The sequence below is a fragment of the Protopterus annectens genome, chromosome 4.part0 (assembly GCF_019279795.1).
Source record: "Protopterus annectens isolate FY-2018-M chromosome 4.part0, PAN1.0, whole genome shotgun sequence".
In the NCBI taxonomy this organism is placed as follows: Eukaryota; Metazoa; Chordata; order Ceratodontiformes; family Protopteridae; genus Protopterus; species Protopterus annectens.
In genome coordinates, this window is record NC_056733.1 from 1,287,012,082 (window position 1) to 1,287,024,581 (window position 12,500).

Here is a 12,500-nt window from a genome sequence, read left to right on the forward strand (position 1 = left end):
ATATTAATAATATTAAGTAATTAGATGGCAAAGCAACAAAAATAGAAATATAGACAGACATACAGAAATACATATTGATAGACAGACAGACAACCCGATTCATAAAAAGAAAGGCAGATGGTAGATAAGCAGACAGAGGGGGGCTCAGAAAGTCTTACTGGGAGGATAAAGCTTTATCTCAGAAGGTTTTCACATTGTGGTAAGCAGAGCTTCTTGATTCAGAGACTGCTTTATAGCTATGGTTTTCCCCTTGCAGGGACCATAATTTAGACAGGGGGCCTCACAGGTGAAATTACATGCTAATGTTGCCATCTGGGGGAGTGGATAATGGTAATTATCCATGTGCTGTCCCTCAGAAATATTTAGGGATCCTGATTTACTCAGTGGTGCAATATTATTTGGAGAATCAGTCAGCCAAGTAAAATATTACTTTGAGTAAAAAGTGAACTCAATCTTTTGATGTAGGTTACCCATTCAGTCCTATGGGAATACTAGTGTATGTATGTTTGTTTGTATGTCTGTAAGGGCTTGAATGAGGCTGAATGATTTTGTGTGTTTACGTGTTTGTATCTCTGCCTGGGTGGTCCCACTATGGGTGTTAAATATGGGATGCACAGTGTGTGTGCTGGAGGGGTGAGTGTTTCCATGAGAGTGAGAAGGTGTAGGGGGCTTGTTTGTTAATGAGCAAATGTGCATTTATATCTAATCTTTTTGATCTGGGAATATGTATGTGTTTGTGTGTGTGTATGTGTGTGTGTGTGCGTGTGTGCGTGTGTGCGTGTGTGTGTGTGTGTGTGTGTGTGTGTGTGTGTGTGTGTGTGTGTGTGTGTGTGTGTATGTGTGTGTCTCACAGTGTGTATATGGATGTGTGTGCATTTGCATGGGTGTCCAAATGTTTGTGTGCCTGCATGTGGCGGGGTGCCTTTGCTAACACAATGCATGGGTTTCTAGGAAGAACACTACCGTGGTCAGGTCTGACAGTACAGTGTTTGATTCAACGCCATGATAATAACAACCTAATGTGGTGCTTCTCTATGGCACTTTACCATGTCAAAGAATCTGAATTTATCTCACTCACACTAACTGATGAACCGACATTGGGCAAACAGCACAAATAGAGAGGAGTTCTCTGAATTTTTCCCAGGGATTTATACTAGTTGCATTTAACCATGAATTAAAATGAAAAAATAAATACACAATGTCAAGATGAAACTGAATGTCTGCCTTTTACATCAAAAATTATTTTTATAGTGTTTGGCAGACTAGGAAAAACATGTTCCACTATAATATTTTCCGATAAAGCAAGACAGTTCCTGTACTATATTACTGTATGTGTTTATGTACATATGGGTGTGTGTGTGTGTGTGTGTGTGTGTGTGTGTGTGTGTGTGTGTGTTTCTGTGTATAGTGTGGCCAGTAGAGGCTTACATGGCAACTCTGGTTAATGTAAAGGGTGGATAAAAGAGTTCTGCTCTTGATGGGGGTAGCAGTACATGTCTACAGTAATATTGCATTTCAGCCAAAAGTAATAATTTTAATGCATTTCTCTACAAAACTGGTATTTTCTCTAAAGGCAATATGCTACATCCAAAAGTTCCTTGCAATGGCAAAGGCAAAAATAGCATTTTAGATGCGCTGTGTACCTAGGCGTTCTACTAAGTAATTCAAAAGGTGCATGAGATACAGCTGCTTCCTATATGAATGTAGCACATATTGGCCTACATAGACAATTCCGTGTGAAATTCTTGGAAATTGTGTTGAAATCACTTTTTGTTTGAGGTGTATGACTTCTGTTCAAGGTGGAGATTACAACACATGTCCATGTCCTATGCACATTGTGTTGGCATTATAGCAGAAGTAAAAAAATCATATACATTTCTACCAGAAAATGACAACTTCCATCACTGGAAATATACCACTATCAAAAATACCTATAATGACAAGGCCAGAATTGCCCAACCATATTCAGCACTCAGCTATGTGTGTAACAAAAATCTGAGTTATTGGCTCTGTAAATACCCAATGGAGACTTGTACAGGCATTTCAGTGTGACATTCTGTGCAGCTATATTACATTCTGATCATATGAGGTTGGCATATATGACTTCTTTTCAAAACAGGGATTACAGTACATCTGAAAACCTATCTGCATTGAACTGGCATTATAATGAAAGTAAAGCCCATGTATATTTCCCACTTTTGTCTTTAGACATATGTTAGCACAAATTAAATACAGGCACTACCGAATGACAGACATCATAAAGATAGAGGTGTACATGTTTTCTTAATATCCAACCTTACAGACTAAATGCACTCTAGAGCTAAGTTTCATCCCATATTTTCTTGGAAATATTGCCAGACAATTTCATACTGTTTCTTAGACATAGTGCTGTGTTGGTAAGAACAACAAATAGTTTGGTTTGTTATAATGCCCAGTTTTGTACATATGACATTTTATAAACGCAACATGTTTTGGCTGACAGACATCAGATATCTTAATTGTGTTGTTAGAACATCAGAATTAAATGCATTAATTCATTATCTAATAACCCTGTTTAATTCAATAAAGGTTTGTGGGGCAGCCAAAGCCTATCCTGGTACTCAAAGGATGCAAGACATAGATGTCACAAAAAAGGACCGACTTAGCATAACATGATATATATATATATATATATATATATATATATATATATATATATATATAGGTACATTTTAATAAATGAATCAACATACAAGCTTTTGTATTGCACAGATGATGCACAAGACAATCAAATGCTAGAAAATGGGCTACTATGCATTCTATCCACAGAACTAAGCCACCCATCTCTGTACATAACTCTCCATTCACCCTACTCATGTTCATAAATGCAATCATTATGCAAGTGCTACCCTTAACTTTAATTTTATTCCATCCATCACTATAAGATTAATTTTTCCCTAACCTTAATATGAAAATTTACTCTTACAACAGATTCCGTTAGTTGTAGATGTGAGGAAACAAGGATTGTCCCAGAAGAGGAAGGATTCTGAGGAAGTGCAGGGTTGGTACTGGATATCAAGGAAGATTAGTTGTTTTTTTACAAAGGTGAGACCTGCGGTATAGAATTTTACCAAAAGCAGATAAAGAGAATTGCGTCTTTGGAAATGGGGTTTAGTGAAGGACACTTTGTGAGAAAGGGTGAGGACATTAAAGAAAAGTAGGGTAAGAATACTACATCTGTGCTACAGAATCCATGTTACAATATCCGAAGAGAGGAAGGTAATAGCTGATTGTTGGCAATGTGAGGGGGAAGAATGTGCACCCATTGCACATGGGCTGGCCATGAAGAGAGGCAAGATAATGGGGGGAGCAGGCCATGGAGATGTGGGGGACTGTTTTGAGAGAGGAAATTCCTCACACATAGGAATTTTGTTTATTTGGAGTAACTTCAAAATATACAGCATAGCACTGGCAGGAATGATTAGACATGCAGATTGTGGCAAGAGAAGTAAAGAACTGAATATTAATATTAATGAAAGCGATGGATAAGGGAAAGTCTAATTTATATATGGACTAAGAAAAGCTAAGGGAGATTTTGTTAGGGGATAAGGAATAGGTGAATAAAAAGCTTAGTTTGATGACTGAGATAGAGTGATGGGGAATAGGAATGAAAAGGGAAGGAAGCCTGTTAGGGAGGGATTGAGGGGTGTAGGAAGTGATTCTACCATAAAGTGGGATAAGAGAGGTAGTTTTTTGATGATAAAAGAAGGATGAACAGGATTAGACATTTTGTAAAAGTGGACAATAGGTACATTTTGATTAGGTACAAAGGAGGGAAGCTACGCTTTCCTGTTTGATATAGTATTTTCCATAATGGTATTTCCTCTTATGAAAGGAGACCTGAAGGGTTCCACTTAAGCCCTTCTGATTTTTTCCACATTTAACAACAAACTCCCATCTGATCATCCTCAGACACCTCAAATTGTTTGCGCACATGACATAGTCATCTACAGGTCAAACAAATCCCACTCTATTATACAAACTCAGCTCAAAGATGATCCCCAAACCCTCAACCAGTGGCTAATTGGCCAGACACGTATAATCATTATCTCAAAAACAAAAACAATGCTATTTGGAGCCAACCAAAAATAGCCAAAGCACCCAGCTTCCTTAATATTCAAGATGTTAACAATACCACCATAGAAACTACCACACCCTTCAAATAACTTGGCATTTGGATAGACCCATCTCTTAACATTTAACTACACATTCAAAACACACACAGAAAGATCAACACAGTACTGTTCTGGGTGAACAAACATTTGCCTCTTCTGTCCAAGCCAGCCAAAACTGCCATTGGCAAAGGCATATTCTTATCTCAACTGAAATATGGTCTACCCATTATAGCTGCAGCCTCAGAGAAAAATGTCTCCACCTTACAAACCATTTCCAATAAAATATGCTGGTTCATCCCTGACTCTCCCATTAATGAACACCACCACCTAATTTACGCCAAAGTGAAATGTCTCCCGGTACATTTGAGAGTGCACCTCCTACTAGGATCTCTAATTCACAAACCTGTTCTCTTGACACACTCACTCAGAAACTTTTCACCAAAACCTCCACATATAATGTCAGGGGTATCTCTCAAACTCAACCCACCCTACTAACACCAAAAAATAAACTGCATTACGCTTTTCATGTATTCATCCTAGTACCTAAACTATGGGTCTCCATTCCTCTCTCAATCTGAGACATCCAAAAGTACTCAGACTTCAGGCAACATCTCAAGGAAAACCCCTTCACCCAAGAAAAGTGCAGCTGCACTCAGGTCACATTACATGAATCCTGCAGCTCTCTCACACACCCCTTTATCCCTATTTCATCCTTCCTTATCTCATCTTGCCATTCCCTTTACTTATTGCCTCTTATTCATCCTGCTTCCCTCTTCTCTTTGCATCTCTCTCTCACACTTCCTTTCCTTTCTATTCCTATTCCCTCTGCATGTTTCTCACATCTTTTGTCCACCTTCTCCTCATGGTATTCGTGCAACTATTCTCATTTGCCTCTTCTTATCTCTTCATACCTCTATATGTAATGCTTTGCTGCTATCCCTGTAGCATTAGCCATCTCAGTCATTATGGCTACATCTTTACAAAGCTCTGCTAAGCATAATTCCATTTTTCATCCATATTTTGACCTTGTTATCTGCTTCTAGAACTAAAGGCTGCAACATATTACTGCATCTGTAAATATATCTATCTATATATGTATACGTGTGGGTGTGTTTAGCATATCATTGTATCTTTAAATATGTTTTGTTCATTTCTTATGTGATCCTATTCACCTGAGCTGTGCCTGTAAATGGATCATTGAGGTTAGTGCACTACCCCAGTAAACAAATATAAAGAAAAATATAATAGTAGGGTCATTTAGTAGGAGGAAGGGGTTATATTTGGAAATGATGGTGTAGATCATGACACTTGTTAAATGTATCATCCTAATTTCTTTCAATGTTCTCTTTCAAATAATGCAGTGTTATTAGGGTACATGATTTTTTATAAACAATATTGCATGCTGATGGATGGTGTTTATGTCTTGGGGAAGGAGTAGTACGTCATGGTCAGAAATGGGAAGATATGTGTTTGACTTTGTAATAATTTCTTATATTGTTTAACTATCTTTGTTTTTACTCCAATCTAAAACTAAGGATGATAGTGTCTGTTTTGTGTTTAAGATTTTCTTTATTTTTGATGTATGATGTATGGATAGTGAATAGGAACTTAAAATAAAGATAAAAAATCATTTTCCACAGACTGTAACCTCTGTATAAGATGACAATGAGCAGCTTCCAGCCTGTGCCTTACATAATGTGTCATAGTCCTGACATTAAAGCAATATGTGGAAGATCTGAAAACTCAAAACTGTTTTTATGATTAAACTGCCTTATATTGTTAATTACTACATTTTACACAAACACGCACACACACTCAGACACACTTGCACATGCATTCACTCATGCATGCACACATGCGTAAACACACACACACACACACACACACACACACACACACAAACAAAAATACATGCAAATAAACACATGTGGGTATATACACATACGTGCATATACATACTGAAATACATATACATATGCATGTCTATGTGTGTGTGTGTTTGTGTGTGTGTGTATGTATGCGTGTGTGTGTGTGTGTGTGTGTGTGTGTGTGTGTGTGTGTGTGTGTGTGTGTGTGTGTGTGTGTGTGTGTATATATATATATATATATATGTGTGTGTGTGTGTGTGTGTGTGTGTGTGTGTGTGTGTGTGTGTGTGTGTGTGTGTGTGTGTATATGTATGTATGTATGTATATGCTATAGAGTGATGGATATGTGTGTAAAATTCTACACATGAATATTACTAACTGCAAGTGGAGAAATTCTGTAACATGACAAAAATGATTACAGCTGCTGTTACAATTCTGTGTTTTGCAGTTTTGTTTTTATGGAGACCTTCTATACCTTTCCCTTTCAGTATACGATAGAGAGTTGTCATAGATATGAATCAACTAATAAGACTACAGTCGGTCTAATGATGATTGCAGATGGCGATACTGCAGTCATGTTCCATTTCTGTTTCATCTGTTTTCTAAAACAGTTGCGCAAACTCCACCAAATTATTTTAATTCAATTGTGTAACAACCCATGAACAGAAGAATAAATGTTCTTTATTTTAGCAGGCAGCTTAAACACCATTATTTCTCATATCACTGGGAAACTGAGCTTTTCAGCATTGCCTTTCAGAAGTCTTAATTCTGTAGATTATACATTGTAAAATAATTTTGTGTAAATAAAAAATGAAAAGGAAAAGGATGAGCACTGCATGCTAGAACGACTGATATTATAAGCTTGATTATATACCAGCAAATTGTCTTTGTTAGTCCATTGAAAAAATAAATAAATAAATAAAGCTTTGATAACACCTTTACAAACGAAATTATTTCTACATTCCGCTGAGGTGGTTTTCCCTAGAATACTGAATTAAATGTTAAAGACTTGCACATTCAATATCAAGTCTAAATGCCAATACACACAACAGAAGTAATTGGGTCTTATCTTGATGGGTCTGGGTTTAATTATGTTGGCTGTGGCAATCGATCTTTAAGCTTTCATGTCACTAGTGCAACAGACAGAAGCTGCCAAATACAGTTTGTTCAAAATCTAATAAATGCTAAATTAGATAGACTGATGCAGAGAGGTGCAGATAATCGCACAGAGCCTTTTCTGCTAGCAAAACATCAGTGCTTTCTTAATCACCACTGAGGCTTTCAGGAAATTTAATAAGCCTATTTCAAACATCTGGTACAAATCACCATATGTAACATATCGTTTTAGGGAGCTGTATGGAACTGTAGCAAAGACACCAGTCATTCACTGCTGGAAGTTTGGGTCTCATTGTGCTGCTTGTGATTGAGATCACTTTAATGGTCTCACTGGAAAGCAGCCACCCTGGAAAGCAAACACATTTATCAGAAGAAGGCTAGAGGCCCCAGATTTAACAAGCATGGAAACTGGCTTACTGCTCTGTCATCTCTTGAAAGGTGACCCCTGCAGGTCAGTGAAGAGGTGAGCTGCCTGCAAATAACAGAAGACGCTCAAATGAGATCTGTCCCTCACCTTTTTAAAGCATTTCATTTACCATTCAAATTCAGTTTATCGTTCAAATGTAGTGAGTGGGTATGCATCTGACCCTCTTATTTTAAAAGTAATTAATCATTCAGATTGTTTTGTGCACGTTATTGGGTTTCTGCATGCATATGTGTCTACTTGTATACATGCAAGCAACACAGATAAGCTTATCCAGAAATAGCAAAAAATCTGAGAATATAAAAGAACTATTTTCAATGGTCTTTTTTTATTTTCTACTCTGGTTTCATTTTTGTCTTCATAACAGATTCATCTATTTATCCTGCTATTCATTACAAAGAGAAAATTCAAGAAACAAAATGCAAAATCTGGTTCAATCTTATTTACATTAAAGGCATAGACAGTCCATATGCATGACAAGCATTAGGTGCATGCATTTGTGAAAGTATTAAAAGGCTCAGTTAACAGCTCCGTGTTTAACCTTAATTTCAAGTGTAACAAGGTTAATAGCTAATACTTCAAAAATGCTGTACGCATTTGAACAGTAACAATTGTGGTGGTAGCAGTTATTATTCAATAGTGTCTTTCCTTTATAAACAAATAGCAGAGTATTTGAATGGAAGACTGCTTTCTGTATCATGACAGCTACTTAGGAAGAATGAAGATTTTAAAAATGAGTTTGGTCTGAAGTTAGAATGGTATTACCTGACAGTAAATAACCTGATAGTAAAATATAATTCCAATGTAGTTAGGCAATACTGAAGTTTGTGAATAATGCAAGCAGGAAATGTGTACTGTCTGTGTATATTGACAATGATAATGTATTTCAGCTTGAGCTGTTGCTGGCTAAGCCCTGCAATGCAGTGGTTTTGCATCAGAAAAAACATTTGGAAGAAAAATGTCATTGCAGTTACTATACATTTGCAGGTGAATCAGTGGTGGGGTACATGGCAGCTGCAATCTTTGTGAACAAGCAATGGGCAAAAATGCAGAGAATCATGAGACATCACACACACACACACACACACACACACACACACACACACACACACACACACACACATATGCACACAAGCACTCACGCACACTCACGCACGAATGCACACACATACTCAAGCACGCACACACATGCGCTCATGATTTAAATATATCTATATGCAGTATAGAGGATTTCCTATTAACTGAATGGCATGCCTTTAGGATATGGGAGAAAACTGAGCCATCCTAACAAAACAGGGAAGCCATGTAGACTTCACTGACAAGACATTCCAGCTTGGAAATGAACCAAAGAACCAAGATTTTTGAAACAGATATCAAATATCAAAGAGTGAATGAGCGAACAAATGAATGAATCAATCAATAAATCAATGATGTGTTTGCTTATTTATGCTTCTCAAACTCGTCTCCTTCAGACTCATAAGACTTCCATTGATTTGAATGTCACTTTTTTTTCCTGGGCAGTAGCTCATTCTTACTCCTTTCCGATGTCTTCTTACAAAACTTCAGATTGTATCCTCTTTCTGTAGTGTACCTCTTTCTACATTTGTTACCTTCCGTTCCTGATATACATGGAAACATAAGTATTTATGGTATGACTGGACCAAATGTAGTCTGCTCAAATTCCTCCCTGACCATTGAATGATCTGTGAGCATACTTAACAAAAAATGCATTCTTCCATCACTCACTTGACCTACAGAATATTTCTTCCATGCATTTCTTAAACCCATTGTGTGTCTTTGCTTGTGTGCATGTGTTTCTGAAATCATCTTAAATCACCTGAGCATTTTGCAGTTCTAATCCATAATCTAAAGAAAGTGGCACCTACTATTTGCACACAGGAAAATGTTCCATTGTTCTAACTGTTTCTCCCTTTGTGTATCCGTGAACCTTTCTAATCCTCATTAGTACCATCTCACTCTGCCTGAATATGTTAAGATGTTAGAACTCCAGGCATAATTCCACCATTATTTCATGGCAACCTCATCAGTCACTGAGCTGCCTTACCCTGGACACTTCTTTCATGGCACAATACTCTGTACTTTTATATTGCATTTTAACTTTCATCCTTAAAAATATCAAAAGTATACCAAATAGGCAGCCAAGAACTTGCAAGTATATAATGTTAAAAATTAACAAAGAAATATGAGAGTAAAAGTTGTTGTTGTTGTTGTTGTTGTAATGAACCTAAAATCTTTCATCAAAGCCAGCAACATCAGTGATCACTTTCTTTTTCATAAAAGATTTTTTCAGTCCTTTCTCTAGTTTCTTATTTTAAAATCTATACAATACTGCTCTGGCCTTGATGTTATTAATCAATATACACTTGATACACAATTGGAAAGTTTAGAAATTGAAATGCATTCTAAGCCAGCCCAAATTATTAGTTTCTATCAGACCAGTCAATTTCAGTTTTAATAATTTATCTTTATACTGTTCCCCATTTTCAGGCTATCAATCAGAAGGGGCTGGCCTTAGATGAAATGTCCCTTTAGGTGAGGGTGTCCATGATGCCCCACTCTGCTGCCTAGTGCCCCCCCCCGACATACACATATATTTCAGCCTTCAGTATCCAAAATGTGGAATGCAACCTCTAACAATATGGAGCATTTACTGGGAGTTCTTTTGATGAATTATTATGACTCAGTATTATTCACCATTATAAAATGGAAACTTGTTAGTACTCAAAAACATGCACATTTATTGATCAGACCAACCAGCGTGCCCATTGTAAAATCAAGCATATATCAAAAAAGTCCAGCCACCGGACTTTCTTCTATTAATATATCTATGGAAGTCAATGCACGATAGCATAAATCCTGAAATTCTCACAGCTTTCTGAGTTTATAAGAGCACCATTTACAATAGGGACCTCTGTCCCCTTATTTAAGGTTTTGCACATTTCTTGAGATAAAACGTTAAGAGGTATGTAATGAGTACAGACAAAATACAATGAAAATAAGTATATTCTGCAAAACTAAAGAAACCTACCTGATTTTCCTTGTATTTTGCTCTGCATCTCTCATACATTTAAACTGTACAGGTCTTTTTTTTTTTATATTGTTAAAAAAAAAAAAAAAGCTTGCTTTCCAAAGCACTGACGTACTGTGTAAGCCTGGGAACGTAAGTCCCATATGCATGTGCAGTGCATCAACAAAGAGAAAGAATACAGTAACAACTCAGAAGAACACCACAGCACTGTTATACAAAGATATTATTTAAAAAAAGTAAGTAATTTCTTTCTTAAATAATGTCATTATATAATAGCTATAACCAACTTGTAGGTGTAGATATCTAGAAGATTTAACCATGGTTGGCTTTTTTAATCACTTGGGGTGCACCCTCGAGACTAAACCCTACCAACCATGGGAAAATCTTCAGTATATCACACCCACTCATTGGTTATTGCTTAATTATTTGCCATGGATTGGTGTTATTAGCAGATACTTCAGACAGAGTTAATTAGTTCATTTAGGATGATATACAGAGAGCCATTGCAGAGCAGTCCTCAGACGTTTGGTACAGACACTTGAGAGTGAGTGACGAAGTCAAGTAAAAAATCTAGCATTTCAGAATATTAATTATATTATTCAGGAGGAAAGAAATATGAGTGCAGAAGATTTGATATTCTTTTTTTTTTTCAAAACAAGTTTATTGTTTTAACATATAAGAGAAGTATCATAACAATTTTATACAAATAATTAAAAATAGGTATTATTATAATATTCAACAAAACAACTAAAGTATTTACAAAGACATCCACTACAATCAGATCAATTAATTAAACTAAAATACTGTGCTATTGAAATTAGATTTTTTTAACAAATTTTGTAAATTATCCCATACAATAAAATGTGATGTTTTTCTAGTTGTTCTCATTCTAATTGTGCTTATTTCCATATGACACATTATATTCATAACATTTTTAAATTCATTGAACGAAGGAGGTGTATCTGAAATCCAATTTCTAGTTATTATTTTCCTAGCCACTGCTAGGATAGACCATAACAAGGGAAGCTTAACCTTTTTAACACATTGAGGTACAGGTGTGTTGAATAATATAAGAGACTTAGAAATAATGAAATTATCTGTAAAAGAGCCTGCAAAATTCATTAATTGACTTCCAGTATTCTTTCAACTTCATACAGTCATAAAACATATGAGCCCAGTCAGCATTCATTTCTACATTACATCTCTTACATAGATTATCTTTATTATTAATTTTATTCATCATCAAAGGTGTATAAAAAGATCTATGTAAAAATTTCCATGTATAAAGTCCCAGACAATGGAAGATGTAGTTCTATAAGCAGATTCCAATATATATTGTTTATCTTGTTGAGTTGGTGGGTCCCCATTAATAGAGGTGAAATAATTCCAGTATGAATCTACATTGTAAAAAGTTTCTTGTCTGATAATTTTATGTATATATGAAAGTTTACCTTTATCAGAAACTTTATGCTGTAAATTTATTATCAAGTAATCAATCAGTTTTGGAATAGATTCTTTAACTGTTATAGACATTAGATCTATTCTATCAATGAGATGTTGTCTAAAGATCTGAACCTCTAACCAGCAAGTTTCTCTTAGATCAAATTCTTGTTTTAAGAAATCTAGATTTTTAACTTTATTATCAGATATCAGCTGATACCAGTACTTTAGATTATTATCTATAGCTAAATGAGCTCCTTCAGAAGTAGATGACATAAGCATACCCTGAGTATAAATTATAGGGAATACAATACAATTCCATTCCCTATACTTAGGGTGCATGAATATAAAGTTACGATAACTAATAATAATATTTAATGGGTAACAGATCATATGTTTAGGTGTAATAGGTGAAGTACAAAATTCCTTTAGCAACCACAACATGGAGT